At 43.4% G+C, this 18,791-nt stretch overlaps 1 protein-coding gene across 2 annotated transcripts in view; it reads left to right on the forward strand.

The window, feature by feature from the left end:
* The first annotated feature begins 997 nt into the window (after positions 1-997).
* The window catches only part of LOC126458088 (CSC1-like protein 2), a 180,083-nt gene continuing 162,289 nt past the window's right edge, over positions 998-18,791 (forward strand). The window contains exon 1 of one of the 2 annotated variants that reach the window (XM_050094905.1): positions 998-1,192. The gene's annotated coding sequence lies outside the window, so the exon portion shown is untranslated. The remainder of the gene's footprint in view (positions 1,193-18,791) is intronic. The other variant, XM_050094906.1, reaches the window with a different exon arrangement.

Genomic DNA, 18,791 nt, shown 5'->3' on the forward strand with positions numbered 1-18,791 from the left:
GTCAAAGTATAAAAATACGTCGAAGTATATAAACAAACTGTCAAAACTCTACTGACATGCAGTTTTCTTTTATGTAAGCAGCACACACTGCTGTAGTAGGGAAATGAGGGGACTCAACGAAAGAATGCTCCTGCCAGAGCACAAAAAATGCGAATATGTTCCTCTTTAAAAGACTCTGGCAGGAAAGTGGCGTACCAGAAGCCTCAATCTTTGTTTGACCCTCCTCGCCAAAAATTTTGTGATGCAAACATGTTCGCGCTTTTTTGTGTTGAAAGGGAGTAGTAGAGAGATAGTAATAGTATGAGAGAAAGAGAGAGAAGTAGATGATAGTGGGACAGAGAAAATGGCAGTGAAATAGAAAGAGAGCTATGTGAGGACAATAGCAGTGGAAGCCAAAGAGAGAAAGGAGATAATGACGGTCAGCGAGAGACAATGGCAATAAAAGAGAGAATTGGGTGGAGATAGAAAGATTGGGAACCAAAAAGAGAGGAGACAGTGGAAATGAAAAATACAGGTAAGTGGAAACCATACATGTGCTTGGCGTATATGGATCTTCCCAGACTGGCCAACTTTAACACATAGGTATAGGGACAGGCGAATTTTGGACCGAAATTTTAAACCCGCTATGTATAGCGAAAAAAATAAGCCCGACGCTCCAGAATTTTTGAACTGCCGAGGTATAGTGAATACAGTGGCAGTGGGAAGGAAGACAAAAGAAGACAGTGTTGAGGCAGCTTGGACTCCACTTTTCTCTCAGAATTTTAGAGGAACGTGATCTTTTTGGGGTCCGACAGGAGCATTTTCCCGCTTCTAACTTCGTCTCCAATTTCGAGAACTTTCGTCTTTATACCAGTTTATTGTCTGAAATTTACCTGAAATATTTATACATGTAAAATATAATCGGTCGTACTAAAACGTTTTCTTTGTTTCGAGTGGGGGGTGTCATGAGCCTATACGCCTCATATCTCACGTGTATGCATGTCTGCCGTGTAATTTGCGTGAGCACATGTACAGTCACAGATGCTGTCATAGATGCTGTTCTTTCAAAATTGAAGCAGTTGTTTAGCCTTATCTCTGAGCTCACAGCTGTGTGTCAAAAGCTTTGTGACTTTTACCTACGTCTGCTTGGAGGGGGTGTGTACTTAAGGCAGTGTTTTCTCACCTGACAGAAGCTGCAAATGAGTTTTGTCATGTAAGTTACAGCCGCGAGATATATTAAGAAAATAGCGTAGAAACTCAGTAAGTCATTTATGGTCCACAGATGCATTCTGATATCTTGGATTTGTTTTCGAGGATGTGGGTTTAGTGGCCTTGCCATTTTTAGAGCTTATAGCATATTGCGATGAGATATGTTTATGTCGTTGAATCTGTTTGCGTAACTGGAGTTTCTTATCAACATATGTTAGCGTTTGTGTATTTAAACCTCCCCTAAGTTTTGAAATTGGGCAATTGTTAGTTTCCTGTTATAGTTTCTTTCTAATATACAGCCAGAGTTATCTTAAGAGACAATTGAATATGACGTATCATTGAATTGATAGTACCACCACGACGTCATAGCGATTACTTGGGCACTAGTCATAATACTCCTTTTGATAACTTGCACAATCAGAAATATACATCGCAGGATTAACTCTTCTTGAATTTTACCGGCTGAATTGAGATAGAGTTAAAACAGTGGACTCGCATTCGAAAGGATGACGGTCCATACCGCATTGCACCCATGCAGACACAAGTTGATTCCTACCTTTTCTACGTTGGATCACCCAGAATTTTAAGTGTTTCTTCTTAATCGCTTAACTTTGCTCGTTAGTGCAGTTTGTTGTTTTCCACTTTATGTTGCCGTATATCGTTTTATCTTGTACCATATGTTTGCGCTTTGAGCCTCCTTTTTAATGCGTGTTGCATTACCTGTAGCAATTGCGTAAATTCTTGATTCACATCTGCTCGTTTTTTGGGTAAATTATTGTTTTTTGGTGTTTGTTTTTGTGCCCTCTGGCCATGTGTTAGTGAGGAAATTATAATTCACAGATGTTGCGATGTTAATGGTAATTGTCATGGCTGTAGGCTAGCTCCTCATACGAAATTTTGTCATAGTTTTCATTTAGAATGGATAAATGCACTTGATACGAAATGTTTATGTAGTATTGTTCTGGGTCATTGTGACAGCTGATTCTCCATAGTACTTGGAATAAGTGGCTAGAAATGTAACACAAACTTATAATACAAATATTCTGACGAAGAACATAAAAATGACGTTCTTAACTACCGCTGTGTAAACCACTTGTACAGGCTAACAAAAGGTTTTAGTATCCTGACAGATGTGCACACACACTTTGACAATGAGCAGGCTCATAGTTAAAACAATGAGTACGGAAATAGGAATAGAACCAGTGAATTACTGAACCTGCTCATATCACAAATTTACTTTAATTAAAGAAATTACATACAAAGTCTGTAGCCTTTTGTACTATAGACTGGGCAAAGAATAAAACACAAAACAGAGAGAGAGGGAGGGGGGGGGGGGAGAGAGGGAGGGGGGGGGGGAGAGAGGGAGGGAGGGCGAGAGAGAGAGAGAGAGAGAGAGAGAGAGAGAGAGAGAGAGAGAGAGAGAGAACAAACGTACAGTGTACATACGTGCATACATATTTAACATTCAATGTTACAATATCATTTGTGCGAAATGTTTTCATAACTTCCCTACAATATAGTTCATCAGGTTTTCTTTCTTCTTGAATAGAAGATAGTTGTCAGTCTCTCTTTATATTCTGTGGTAGCTTATTATAAACCATTTTTTGCAGACTTGATGACTTCTTTTTGCACTATATTGAGAGTTGTTGACTCTATGTGAAGGCTTTACTTGTATTTTTTTTGTTGTGGTTGTGTGTGTCACACTTTTGGAGAGTTATTAGTAATATCTAGATATACTCATGAACCACCTTGCACTCTGCTGGTCTGTTTAACAACAGGAACCAAATAAATAGTGATTGCTGGTGGCTTTAATGTACAATTTAAACTTAATTTGTGCCTTAACTTCCCAACTAGGGTAGCTAATTGCTCACAAGCTGCCATTGGTAATATATTCATAGAAAGGTCTAATGAGCACAGTTATATTACGAAACCAGTTATCAATGGCCTCTCAGACATGCAGTTGCTTTTGCTAAATATTAGTACTAAAAAGGAGATAAAATAGGAATTCAAGAGGGTAGTCAGTAAGCCAAAAATTATTTTAGAATATACCTCAAAGATATACAGTGGTTTCTACAGTGCTCATGGCATGAATGAAAAATACAACACTTTTATTACTGAAGTACTTACTTTATTCGAGTACTGTTTTCTCCCAAAACTAACTCAGAATAGACCAAAGTGTACAAAGAGGCCATGTAGTACCCAAGGAACAAAAGTACCTTGTAAAACAAAAAGGACTTTGTATCTGTCGGACAAACAGCTCTGATGTTGGAGCCATAACACATTACAAGACATACACAAGAAAAAGATAATCACAGTAAATAACAAAATAAACTCGATATGGGATATAGTTGAGGAGCAGAACGCTAGAACCAGACATGTGTACAATGTTGTGAAACTTTTTGATAAGCATTTCATAACTGTTATGGAAAGGATAGGGTTTCCAGGTTCCACTGTTGTGGAGTAGCTCAGACAAGTCACTGGGTGAGGTGGCACAGTGGCTGGCATACTGGATTCTCCTTTGGCGGACAAAGGTTCAAGCCTGCGTCCGGCCATCCGGCTTTAGGTTTCCTGTGATTCCCTAAACCGCTTCACGAAAATGCCAGGATGGTACCTTTGAAAGCGTGCAGCTGACTTCCTTCCCCATCCTTCCCTATCAGATGGGACCGATGACGTCGCTGTTTGGTCTCCTCTCCAAACTCAACGAACCAACCAGTCAGACAAGTCATTATACATAACTTCACAAATATGAACATATTAAGCTACCGGTGTAACCAGTATTTTATTGGCAGAACATTTCCTGAATGGTTGGAGTGTGCAGAAGTTAAGCCATTGTTTAATAAAGGAATAAAGAATTACCATCAAATTTCTATCCAATTTCAATTTCTCCAGTATTCTCAAAAATTTAGAAAGAGCGATACACAATTGGCTTCTTAATCATTTGACAGCAAATAACGAACTGTCAAAGATGCATTTAGCATTTCTAAAGTGTTTTGATATTGAGAAGCCTTTTTACACATACAGCAAAAATGTACACACTTCATTAGATGATAAGTAAATATTATTGGCATATTTTATCTGTCAAAGGCATCTGACTGCGTAAATCACAGTATCCTTTCAGGTAAATTAGGACATTGTGGTGTATGAGGAAATGCTGCAGAATGATTCCAGTCCTATAAGTCTGACAATAAACAAGGGATGTCATTAGAAGAGAGACATGTATTAAGCTATTGGACACCATCCCAACTGGGAGTAATGACATGTGGTGTCCCAAAAGGTTACATTTTAGGGCACTTAATTTTTCTTTTGTATGTTGATGACCTTGCATCAGTAACATTATCAGATTGCAAAGTTATTTTGTTGGCAGATGATACAATCATTGCAATAAACAGCAAATCAAGTGTATTCTTACTGTTAGAAAGATCTGTTAAAAAAATTTTCATGGCCTGTAATACATGGTCCAGTCACACTTATGTGGCCACCACTTATGTTGGATGTCAATGTGCAATAATCTCAGATAGAAGATGGCAGCATTAGCAGTGGAGAGTATATAAAGCATGTTTGGAGGGGAGGGGGCGACATGAAAAACAGTGCAGTCACCATAATGCAGAAACAGAGCGATTTATCTTACGTCCTAGAGGGCGTGATCATTGGCTTTGGGGCCAGGGATGGAAATATTTCCAAAATGGCTAAGTTTGTAAACTGGGTTGTGTGCTGCCATGGTTAAAGTATATACCATACTTGGTAAAATGGCAATATCCAAAACTGGCACTGAGGCAGCTGTAGTGCAGCCAGCCACTGTGGCCGAGCAGTTCTAGGCGCTTCAGTCTGGAACCGCGCGACCAATACAGTCACAGGTTTGAATCCTGCCTCGGGCATGGATGTGTGTGATGTCCTTAGGTTAGTTAGGTTTAAGTAGTTCTAAGTTTTAGGGGACTGATGACCTCAGATGTTAAGTCCCATAGTGCTCGGAGCCATTTGAGCAACTGTAGTGCACCACGAGCCAAAGATGACAGGGTTGAATGACAGCTACAGCGATGTGTATGGTTGAATAGATGTGCAACCGCTGAGCGAGCAACCACCCAGATGAAGCAAAGAGATACTGACAGTGCCTCCTCAATGACCATTCAGAAACCATTGCTGCGTATTGGTCTCTCCATTGAGTACGTGGTTGATTTACCCATGCTGACTGTCGTTTGGGAGTGACAAAGACTGGAATTTGTACACAAATACTGCAACTGGGAATCCATTGAGTGACAATAGATGTATCACATTTTGTACTCCTTCGGACAGATGGCAGACACTCTGCAGCAATTGTCAGAAGGGTCTTGGCCAGAGGAGGGTGCATTATGGCCTGAGGAATGTTTTTGACATTCCCTTGGTGATCCTGTTGTTCTGGAAGGCACAATGGATCAACAAAAACTACGCACCCTTCTGTTGGGACCATGTCCATCCCCTGCATGCAGTTTTTTTGGCAGAACAGTGCAACGTGACACACAACTCACATTGTATGTGAGTAATTTGGCCATCAAAGTCCCCAGATTTAAACCCAATCAAGAATCTGTGGGACAAACTCAGTCAGGATGTTCATGCCATGGATCCTCAACCAAGAAACCTACCACAAGTGGCCACAACACTGGAGTTGGCATGATTCCAAATCCCTTTCAGTATCTTCCAGATTGTTGACTCTTTCTACACATCTCACAGCAGTTTGTGCTGCAAAAGTAGGGTATTCAGTCTGTTGACAGGTGGTCACATTAAAGTTTCCAGAACAATGACAACAGTGTAAATGGTTCCTAGCCCACTCTTTGTCACTAATTTTGAAAAAACACACTACATGCTATTCAGAACTTTCAGGGGGTTTCCCACCAGTGTGGGCTTGTAATATGATGACAAACAGATGTAGACAGTGTTAAATTCTTGGGATTACAGTTTGATGATAAATTCAACTGGGAGGAGTACACAACAGAATCACTGGAGCTTCTAAACAAACCTCTGTTTGCAATACAAATGTTGCCAGGCATAGGGATATAAAAATGAAAAAGTTGCCATACTATGCTTACATTCATTCCATAATATCATACGGGATTATTTTTTGGGGTAACTCATCAAGCCGAGCAAGTTTTCCTGGTCCAAAAATGTAATAAGAAGTATTTGTGGTGTGAACTCAAGAATGATATGCTGTCTCCTGTTTAGGTAACCAGGAAATGTTAACTACCCCCTCCCCCAACACTTGTAATTAGCATATATGATTAAAAATTGCAAACCTCTCCAATATTTGTATAAAGTATGTCTAAGTGAAAGAAATTAAATGTAAGATACGATGTTTACACAATAATTTGTTGTAATGAATTTCATCAGTTCTTAAAAATTCAGATGTGTAACAGCACGTAGAAACTCATCAAAAAATTGAAATTGGTATCTGGGTAAAAGGTAATGGAGCTATTTGCTGACATACTAAGACCACAAATTATACATTCAAAACACACATTTTTGACAGATCATCCTTTATGCTCACCTGAAAAAAAGCAAAAATTGATGAACATGTTGAATTAAACCAAAAACATTACATCAGCTAAGTAGTTAAAGCATAAACATAAATGCAGACTTCTGCTCAATGACAGACTTTGTCACCGATGCTGTTATTGTTTAATGCTTTTCCTATGAGCCGCACTTCACATGCTCACCATCATTTAAGTGTTATTTTAGGCTTGATGAGAGAAACAAAGCTGTGAAAAATGAGTTTAGTTCTCCAATTATTAGAAGTCAGCTCAGTGAATTGCTCTACACAGTGTAAATCATAAATTTGAAAGACAGCTCACGTGCTACAGTTGCTCTTCATGGCCTCTTTCACTGCTGCCAGTCTTTACAATCTACATTGTATGGTGTGTGTCGTGCAAAGTATATACATGAGTAGCGTATGTTGTTGTTGCAACTGTATCATGTCAGATTTGAACATGAAAGCCTTTAAGATGTGTTATCGCAAAACCCTTGTTCTATTCCTGTGTGACATCTGTTATGACACATCATCTGCGTGAAAAGTATATTTTCAGCACTTCACAAAATGCTTTCACCTCTACCTGCACTCCCATCGCTTAAGGCTCATTACTCTCTCCACACATCCAGTATGTTAGTGCGGTGTGGTGGCTGCACTAGCTATTGGGTGACTTACGAAGTCACCAGCCTATAAGAGTTCACTAGCCAGAGATGGGAGACATTTCCTCGATTATGACAGAACATACTCTTCGAGACTCAGTGCTTGAATTTAAAACGTTAATGATTGGTATTTTTGCTGAATACAGTACACCGGAAATATGTGCAAAAAGATGAGACTGAGTTATATGTAGCACAAGAAAAAGTCATGGCAATGCTCCTTTGTCACATGTTGGCTCGGTCAGGAACACTTCGCAACAACTGTCTTGTTTTTCCATTACCACGGCAACCTAGCAATAGTTGTATTGTAACTGTGCATTGAAGCTAAATGTTGCAAGTTGTGTTGGCAACACCAGTCGTGGATTATGTCAACATTTCCTCTTGTGTCTCCTCACTCCACAATGGCCTAAAATATTCCCTTAACTCCATCAGCACCCGTGGTGTGAACCACCTCTCTTTAGTGCCACTTATAAATTGTTACTTCTCATCAAACGTCGATTTCTTATACCCATTCCACATCCATGATAATTTCATCTGGGATGTGTGGAAGGTGTTGTGTCTAGACAAGACAGCCTAGACACAATGAGAGGAAGTAGCCGGAAAGGCACTCGCTAAGCTCAAGCAGATGGCGTGAGGTCTGAAACAGGATACGTAATGAATGCTATAAAGAAAAGTACGTAGCTTCTGGAATACTTAACTTTAATCCATCCTTGTGGTACATCTGGAGATTGTGGCGATACAAGTGAGACTCTTTAGATACAAGCTATGTAAGGCTAACGGCGCCTTGCTAGGTCGTAGCGATGGACTTAGCTGAAGGCTATTCTAACTATCTGCTCTGCAAATGAGCTAGGCTTCGACAGTGTGCATCGCTAGCTACGTCGTCCATACAACTGGGGCGAGTGCTATTCCGTATCTCGAGACCTGCCTTGTGGTGGCGCTCGGTCTGCGATCACACAGTGGCGACACGCGGGTCCGACATGTACTAATGGACCGCGGCCGATTTAAAACTACCACCTAGCAAGTGTGGTGTCTGGCGGTGACACCACATTCCTCCCCCGCAAATCGGCGAACGGTCGTGTTATAAGGCTGCCGCCCGCCGTGGGGAGGACCCCATGTTGACGTATGCGATGAGGTGGGGAGCCTAACAACAGGCGAGGCTGTGCCACCCGCACCCGGCCATTCGGTCCGAGGGGAGCTAGGAAACGCCTGAAAACCTAGTCCAGGGTGCACGTCAACATGCGGTGTATGCGCCCGTAAAGAGGCAGGAGGAGGCGAAGGGTCGACCTCCATTGCATCGGGGTACCCGACGCGCGAAGACGCCGTGTGGTCCGGAGTGGGCAAGAGTTCCATGGCGGAGGACAGCTGGTCACGGGAAGCGATCGGCGGCGCGTGACCCAGGAAGGCGCTTGGTGGTTGCAGCGAAGCATCCACTGCGGGCGGCGCCGGCAGGAGACCAAGCGGCGACGGCGACGCGTCGCCATGGGGCAAAATGGAAGGCAGCGTCGGTAACACCTGGGGATGAGGCGAGCCAGTAGGTGGGTCCCCAGGGCGCTGACCGGACGGCATCGTCGCTGAAAGCAGACGGGGAGCGGCAGAACCCGTGCGACGACAGAGGCGCAGCTGATTGAGATGCCGACGCACCTCACCAGAGGCCCCCAAAACCAAATACATCACGCGGCCGAGGCAGCGAAGAATGCGCCCTGCGAGCCAACGCCGTGAACCTCGATAGAATACAACGTCGCCTGGAGCAAAAGCAGGAGCCTGCCACTGCACAGGAACCTGATGCGGCGGATGCAGCAAAGACATCAAGGTTCGATGAGGACGACCGTGGAGCAACTCAGCCGGCGAGCGACCATCTTGGGGCTGAGAGCGATACGAAGACAAAAAGAGCAACAATGCGTCCTCCCGAGAATGCGACTCTTTCAACTTCAACATCTGTAACTTGAAAGTCCGGACCAATCGTTCAGCGGCACCGTTTGACTGAGGCGAAAACGGCGCGGATGTCAGATGTTGAATACCATTGGCCTTGCAGAAAGACTGAAATTCTGCAGACATGAATTGTTGGCCATTGTCGGAAACAATAGTCTGCGGAAGACCTTCAATGCAAAAGATAGCAGACAACGCGTGGATGGTGGCAGATGACGTCGTGGAAGACATCTGGACAACAAAAGGAAAATTACTGAAAGAATCGACCACAACCAACCATCGAGCATTCCATTATGGACCAGCAAAATCGATGTGCAAGCGTTGCCAAGGGGAAGTGGCTTTCGGCCATGCAAAGAATTTCCGCAGTGGTGCGGATTGTTGTTTGGCACACGCCATGCAAGAAGAGCACATATTCCTAATCGCAGCATCGATTCCGAACCAAGTACAGTGCTGACAAGCAAGTTGTTTTGTTCGCACTATACCCCAATGTCCTTGGTGGAGAAGCCGTAAGACAGAGGACTGTAACGAACGTGGGACTACGACTCTGGACTGATCATTATCAGAACGCAACAACAAAACACCACGTCGTACAAAAAGTCTCTCCTTGTGAGCAAAAAATCGGCAAACCAACGGATCCTCGATCCATGACTTTGACAAGGGCCATTGCGTAGCAACAAAACGCAGAACGGGAGCAAGGACAGGGTCAGCAGCTGTGGCCGTAGCTACACGACGAAAATCAATTGGAAACGATTCGACCACATCATCGGCTTCCGAATCAATGAACATGCAAGCAAGTTCGGAAGAATCGAATGCTGTACTCTCAGCAACAGGCAAACGGGACAATGCATCAGCGTTGCCGTGCTTAGTATTTGACCGATACAAGATATCGTAGCGGTACTGCGAGAGGAAAAGAGACCAGCGAATCAATTTCTGCGCTGTACGTGGAGGTACAGGCTTCTGCGGATGAAAAAGTGATGTCAAAGGTTTGTGGTCCGTGATGATGGTAAAGTGACAACCATACAAGAAATCATGGAACTTAGTAACACCAAATACGAGAGCCAAAGCTTCTTTCTCTATCTGTGAATAATTTCTTTGCGCAGACGAGAGCAATTTGGACGCAAAGGCAATAGGGCGATCATGCGAGCCATCTTTGTGCGCAAGCACAGCACCGATCCCGAAATCCAATGCATCTACCATCAACAAAAGGGGTTTCTGGGGATCGAATGGCGTAAGGCAAGTTTGTGAAAGCAATGCCGATTTCAACTGGCGAAAAGCGCGTTTGCATTCCGTCGTCCAGACGAACGGAACACCTTTACAGCGTAAGCGATGAAGCGGAGCTGAAATGAAAGAGGCATTGCGCACATTCAATCACACCTTGTGATTCTAAATCGTGTAATGTTCTTGCAACCTCATCACGCAATGCGTGGGGAACATTGCGCGCTCTGAAAAATTTCGGTTGCGCGTTTACTTTCAGTTCCAAATGTGCTTCATAGCTCTTAGCGCAACCAAGGCCCGGTGCAAAAATGTCTGCAAATTCTTCACATAGACGAGAAACACTGGCGGAAGGCACAGTCTGGTTCACTGATAGGACCTGATTGACTATTGACAAGTTAAACAACTGAAATAAATCTAAACCAAACAAGTTCACTACAGAAGAAGAGCGAAGGACGTAAAATGAAACAAGTTTTGTTTGTCCCTTGTATGTTGCAAGAAGGCTGCACTGTCCTAACACAGGGATCGTGTGACCTGAATATGTAGTTAGCGTAACATTTGCGGCACGCAGCGGGGGTGAGCCCAGTTGTTTGTACGTGTCTTTATTGAGCAATGAAACTGCAGCTCCTGTATCGAGCTGGAACAGGATCACGTTACCGTTAATGTCCAAGTCTACAAAAAGTTTATTGTCCTGCTGACGATAAGAGCGACTGTCTCGTGCAACGTGAACAGACACTGGTACAGAATCACTTGCTAATCGACGTGATTTCCGGCGACGTCGACGTACACTTTTTGTGGGACGAACACAGTCACTGTTAGAAAGAATGGCACTGGGCGGAGTGGAATTAACTACGTGAATGTCCATGGGTGAAGGTTCACGAGCCTGAGTATTCTTGGTTCGATTCCGGCGCGAAGCAAAGGGCCTGGAATCGTTGAGTGTCCGATCTGAGCTTTTTCTGGCAAACACTCTGAACATGTCCTTTTTTATTACAGAAAAAGCAAATAGCTTGGCGTGACGGGCAATTCTCACGCGAATGTCTGGTAGTACACCGTGGGCATGATTTCACTGCATTGCGCGGGACACGTAGCTGCGCGGACGTGCGCGAGGTTCTGTTTACAGTTCCGTGCAGCTCGCCCGGCGGGCCGGTTAATGTGACACACGGCTGGCAAAGTTGCAAATGATTCCTGAGCGAAGTCAAGTGTGTCTTGCCTATCCAATATGTCTATCACTTGTTGAAGGGAGGGATTGACGAGTTTCAAAATTTGCTCCTGTATACGAACATCAGAAACGTTCTGTGCAATTGCATCACGTACCATTGTATCTGAATAAGGGAGTCCACATTCACACTCAAAAGCACAATCCCCTGTAAGGCCTTGCAAAGTTGCAACCCACTCCCGATTAGTCTGACTGGGCGTACGTTTTGTACGAAAGAACGTATACCTTTTTGCAACTACATTAACTGTTGCCTTGAAATAGGCATCTAAAGCAGACAAAATTTCTTCGTAGGACAGAGTTGCTACGTCGCGTCGGGGAAATAATTTCACTATCACACGGTACGTTTGCACCCCTACACACGACAATAAGTGAGGCTGCCGCTCGTTACCTTGAATTCTGTAGGCGGCGAGATGAAATCCAAATTGGCGTGACCACTCCGTCCATGTTTCCATCGCCACGTCATACGGTCGAAATGGGGGTGCAACTGCATGTTGTGGCTGCGGTAGCGGTGAAGCGGCGGCTGCCGCATCGCTTTACATTGCACGTTGACCCTGGACGAGCTGTCAAAGGGCATCTGATAATGCCTGCGTCTGCTGATTCTGCAAGCGATAAAATTCAGACAGTACATCTTGCGAAGCCATGACACAAGTAAATGTAAGCAAGTAGAAAGAACAAGACCCTTTTTTGACTCGTCGCCAAAAATCTTGTGTCTAGACAAGACAGCCTAGACACAATGAGAGGAAGTAGCCGGAAAGGCACGCGCTAAGCTCAAGCAGATGGCGTGAGGTCTGAAACAGGATACGTAATGAATGCTATAAAGAAAAGTACGTAGCTTCTGGAATACTTAACTTTAATCCATCCTTGTGGTACATCTGGAGATTGTGGCGATACAAGTGAGACTCTTTAGATACAAGCTATGTAAGGCTAACGGCGCCTTGCTAGGTCGTAGTGATGGACTTAGCTGAAGGCTATTCTATCTATCTGCTCTGCAAATGAGCTAGGCTTCGACAGTGTGCATCGCTAGCTACGTCGTCCATACAACTGGGGCGAGTGCTATTCCGTATCTCGAGACCTGCCTTGTGGTGGCGCTCGGTATGCGATCACACAGTGGCGACACGCGGGTCCGACATGTACTAGTGGACCGCGGCCGATTTAAAACTACCACCTAGCAAGTGTGGTGTCTGGCGATGACACCACAGAAGGTACACTAGCATATTTATTTTTTGCTTTCAGTGCCTATTGTGTATTTTTCTTTTGACATGTTCTACATCCTGAAGGATCCCCTCACTATGGATCAATTGGAATGAAAAGTATATCTGATATAATCTAATATTAACTTAAGAGTGTCAGTATCCCAAGTACAGGGTGTCTGCTTTGTAACACCACTGCACCACCAATAAATATGAGGTACATGAAAATAACTAACAAACCTCAGCATATTTTTGCAGCTTAAAAGCTTTCTCCAATTTCGTAGCATTTCCACAATGTGTTATATTATACGAGACCAGTGTAGACATTTGTGGACAGTGATTACACTATTTCCATCAATTTAGGGTGATATAGCTCTTAGTGCAAAGCATACTGAGCTCAGTCTTTTGAGATGGCGATCAATATGTTGATTTTATTTAATTACTTGTCAATTCATGTACCTAGAACTTTTATTATATGTGGAGTTTCATTAATTTACTGGCCATTTGTACCTATTTCAAGAGATTTTGGCTTGTTGTTTGCTGTCTAAAACTGCATTAGGTTTGTTCTTGAAAAGTTTGATAGACTACTTCCTGTGAACTATTTGTATATTTTGTGTGTTATTGTTCCAGTTGTAGTGTGCATAGAGCATTTCACACCCTTGATCAAGATACTTGTATCATCAGCAAACATTACTATATTTACCTTATTTAGAGATGCTGGTAGGTCATTAATGTACACTAAGATGGGAAAGGGAAAGGAGAGAAGTAAAAAGACTTTGGATGTGTGTTCAACAACTGGGTGGTCCAACTGTTTGGCCACAGTTTGTCTGTGGCCATTCATGCAGACAGTTGGTTGTCATGCTCACATCGAATGTAGCTCAGTGGTTGCAGCTTATATTGTAGATCATGTGACTGCTTTCACAGCTAGCCGTGCCTTTAATGGGACAGGTGATGCTTGTGACTGGACTGGAGCAGGTGGTGGTGGGAGGATGTACAGGACAGGTCTTGCATCTAGGGATATGAGTCATGAGGCAAGGGATTGGGAACAGGGGTGGAGTATGGGATTGACGAGGTGGTTTCGGAATGATGGTGGGTGGGATATTCCTCCTTTCAAGGCACAAGAAGAGGTAGTTGAAACCCTGGCGGAGTGTGTGATTCAGTTGCTCCAGTCCTGAATGGTACTGAGTCATGAGGGGAATGCTCCTTTGTGGTCAAGGGTGGGATGTTGGGAGGCGGTGGGTGAATGGAGACACAAGGCTTGGGAGACCCGTTCCTGTAAAAGATTGGGACGGTAATTTTGGTCTGCGAAATCCTCAACAAGACCCTTGGTACATTTGGGAGGGACTCCCCGCCACTACAGATGCAACGGACATGGGTGGCTAGGCTGTATGGAAAGGACTTATTGGTATTGAATGTGTAACAGCTGTCGAAGTGGAGGCATTGCTGGTAGTTTTGCTATGGCTGGGGGTACTGACATAGCAATCTTTGAGGTGAAGGTCAACTTCAAGGAAGGTGGCTTGTTGGGTTGAGTAGGACCAGGTGAAGCTAATGGGGGAGATGATGTTGAGGTGTGATGAAGAGGGTGTTGGCCTCACCCTCAGTCCATATAATGAAGACGTCGTCAATGAATCTGAACCAGGTGAGGGGGTTTGGAATTCTGATCATTAGGAAAGATCCCCCCCCCCCCCCCCCCCCCCCCCCCCCTCCATGAACCATGGACCTTGCCGTTGGTGGGGAGGCTTGCGTGCCTCAGCGATACAGATAGCCGTACCGTAGGTGCAACCACAACGGAGGGGTATCTGTTGAGAGACCAGACAAACGTGTGGTTCCTGAAGAGGGGCAGCAGCCTTTTCAGTAGTTGCAAGGGCAACAGTCTGGATGATTGACTGATCTGGCCTTATAACAATAACCAAAACGGCCTTGCTGTGCTGGTACTGCGAACGGCTGAAAGCGAGGGGAAACTACAGCTGTAATTTTTCCCAAGGGCATGCAGCTTTACTGTATGATTAAATGATGATGGCGTCCTCTTGGGTAAAATATTCCGGAGGTAAAATAGTCCCCCATTCGGATCTCCGGGCGGGGACTACTCAAGAGGATGTCGTTATCAGGAGAAAGAAAACTGGCGTTCTACGGATCGGAGCGTGGAATGTCAGATCCCTTAATCGAGCAGGTAGGTTAGAAAATTTAAAAAGGGAAATGGATAGGTCGAAGTTAGATATAGTGGGAATTAGTGAAGTTCGGTGGCAGGAGGAACAAGACTTCTGGTCAGGTGACTACAGGGTTATAAACACAAAATCAAATAGGGGTAATGCAGGAGTAGGTTTAATAATGAATAGGAAAATAGGAATGCGGGTAAGCTACTACAAACAGCGTAGTGAACGCATTATTGTGGCCAAGATAGATACGAAGCCCACACCTACTACAGTAGTAAAAGTTTATATGCCAACTAGCTCGGCAGATGGCGAAGAAATTGAAGAAATGTATGATGAAATAAAAGAAATTATTAAGATTGTGAAGGGAGATGAAAATTTAATAGTCATGGGTGACTGGAATTAGAGTGTAGGAAAAGGGAGAGAAGGAAACATAGTAGGTGAATATGGATTGGGGCTAAGAAATGAAAGAGGAAGCCGCCTGGTAGAATTTTGCACAGAGCACAACATAATCATAATTAACACTTGGTTTAAGAATCATGAAAGAAGGTTGTATACATGGAAGAACCCTGGAGATACTAAAAGGTATCAGATAGATTATATAATGGTAAGACAGAGATTTAGGAACCAGGTTTTAAATTGTAAGACATTTCCAGGGGCAGATGTGGACTCTGACCACAATCTATTGGTTATGACCTGTAGATTAAAACTGAAGAAACTGCAAAAAGGTGGGAATTTAAAGAGATGGGACCTGGATAAACTGAAAGAACCAGAGGTTGTACAGAGTTTCAGGGAGAGCATAAGGGAACAATTGACAGGAATGGGGGAAAGAAATACAGTAGAAGAAGAATGGGTAGCTTTGAGGGATGAAGTAGCGAAGGCAGCAGAGGATCAAGTAGGTAAAAATACGAGGGCTAGTAGAAATCCTTGGGTAACAGAAGAAATATTGAATTTAATTGATGAAAGGAGAAAATACAAAAACACAGTAAATGAAGCAGGCAAAAAGGAATACAAACGTCTCAAAAATGAGATCGACAGGAAGTACAAAATGGCTAAGCAGGGATGGCTAGAGGACAAATGTAAGGATGTAGAGGCCTATCTCACTAGGGGTAAGATAGATACTGCCTACAGGAAAATTAAAGAGACCTTTGGAGATAAGAGAATGACTTGTATGAATATCAAGAGCTCAGATGGAAACCCAGTTCTAAGCAAAGAAGGGAAAGCAGAAAGGTGGAAGGAGTATATAGAGGGTCTATACAAGGGCGATGTACTTGAGGACAATATTATGGAAATGGAAGAGGATGTAGATGAAGATGAAATGGGAGATATGATACTGCGTGAAGAGTTGGACAGAGCACTGAAAGACCTGAGTTGAAACAAGGCCCCCGGAGTAGACAACATTCCATTAGAACTACTGACGGCCTTGGGAGAGCCAGTCCTGACAAAACTCTACCATCTGGTGAGCAAGATGTATGAAACAGGCGAAATACCCTCAGACTTCAAGAAGAATATAATAATTCCAATCCCAAAGAAAGCAGGTGTTGACAGATGTGAAAATTACCGAACTATCAGTTTAATAAGTCACAGCTGCAAAATACTAACATGAATTCTTTACAGACGAATGGAGAAACTAGTAGAAGCCAACCTCGGGGAAGATCAGTTTGGATTCCGTAGAAACACTGGAACACGTGAGGCAATACTGACCTTACGACTTATCTTAGAAGAAAGATTAAGGAAAGGCAAACCTACATTTCTAGCATTTGTAGACTTAGAGAAAGCTTTTGACAATGTTGACTGGAATACTCTCTTTCAAATTCTAAAGGTGGCAGGGGTAAAATACAGGGAGCGAAAGGCTATTTACAATTTGTACAGAAACCAGATGGCAGTTATAAGAGTCGAGGGACATGAAATGGAAGTAGTGGTTGGGAAGGGAGTAAGACAGGGTTGTAGCCTCTCCCCGATGTTGTTCAACCTGTATATTGAGCAAGCAGTAAAGGAAACAAAAGAAAAATTTGGAGTAGGTATTAAAATTCATGGAGAAGAAATAAAAACTTTGAGGTTTGCCGATGACATTGTAATTCTGTCAGAGACAGCAAAGGACTTGGAAGAGCAGTTGAATGGAATGGACAGTGTCTTGAAAGGAGGAGATAAGATGAACATCAACAAAAGCAAAACGAGGATAATGGAATGTAGTGTAATTAAGTCGGGTGATGCTGAGGGAATTAGATTAGGAAATGAGGCACTTAAAGTAGTAAAGGAGTTTTGCTATTTGGGGAGCAAAATAACTGATGATGGTTGAAGTAGAGAGGATATAAAATGTAGGCTGGCAATGGCAAGGAAAGCGTTTCTGAAGAAGAGAAATTTGTTAACATCCAGTATTGATTTAAGTGTCAGGAAGTCATTTCTGAAAGTATTCGTATGGAGTGTAGCCATGTATGGAAGTGAAACATGGACGATAAATAGTTTGGACAAGAAGAGAATAGAAGCTTTCGAAATGTGGTGCTACAGAAGAATGCTGAAGATTAGATGGGTAGATCACATAACTAATGAGGAAGTATTGAATAGGATTGGGGAGAAGAGAAGTTTGTGGCACAACTTGACCAGAAGAAGGGATCGGTTGGTAGGACATGTTCTGAGGCATCAAGGGATCACCAATTTAGTATTGGAGGGCAGCGTGGAGGGTAAAAATCGTAGAGGGAGACCAAGAGATGAATACACTAAGCAGATTCAGAAGGATGTAGGTTGCAGTAGGTACTGGGAGATGAAAGCGCTTGCACAGGATAGAGTAGCATGGAGAGCTGCATCAAACCAGTCTCAGGACTGAAGACCACAACAACAACAACAACAGGAAAGATTCCCCTAGACAGCACATGAATTGATTGGCATAGGATGGTGTCATGTGAGTGCTCATTGTTGTACCAGATTTATTGGTAGTTGATGCCTTCAAAGGTGAAGTAATTGTGGGTGAGTATATTGTTGGTCAGGGTGACAAGGAAGGAGGTTGGTTGGTTGGTTGGTTTGGGGGAGGGGACCACACAGTGAGGTCACCAATCCCATTGGATTAGGTAAGGAAGTCAGCTGTGCCCTTTCAAAGGAACCATTTTGAAGCAATTTAGGGAAATCACAAAAAACCTAAATCGGGATGGCCAGATGCAGGATTGAACCGTTGTCCTCGCAAATGTGAGTCCAGTGTGCTAACCACTGCGCCACATCGCTCAGTGAAGAATTGGGCACTTGGAAAGGTAGTGTTCAATAATAGCAAAGCCATGTGCCTTAGGGATGTCAGTGTAGAGGGAGGTGGTATCAGTAGTCTTTAGCAGGCACTGTGTGGTAAAGGAACAGAAACTGTGGAGAATTGATAGAGGAAATGATTCGTGTCTTCTGTATAGGAGGGTACATGTGTGCAATAGGCTGAAGCTGTTGGTCTATGAGAGCAGAATTTGCCTCAGTGGGGGCACAGTAACCGGCCGCAATGGGGTGCCCTGCATGGTTGGTTATTGGGACAATTTTAGGAAAGTGTGGTTCATCTGTAAAGGTGACTGCATATAGGATGCTAGTGCGACCCATTTTTGACTACTGTTGGTCTGTTTGGGATCCGCACTAAGTCAGATCAAAGGAAAACATCAAAGTGAATCGGAGGTGGACAGCTGAATTTATCATCGGTAGGTTTGAACAACAAGCAAGTATTATGGAGATGATTCGGGAACTCAAATCAGAATTACTGGAGGGAGTCAACAATGTTTTCAAGGAGCACTACTG

The sequence above is a fragment of the Schistocerca serialis genome, chromosome 2, assembly GCF_023864345.2.
Source record: "Schistocerca serialis cubense isolate TAMUIC-IGC-003099 chromosome 2, iqSchSeri2.2, whole genome shotgun sequence".
Taxonomy (NCBI): domain Eukaryota; kingdom Metazoa; phylum Arthropoda; class Insecta; order Orthoptera; family Acrididae; genus Schistocerca; species Schistocerca serialis.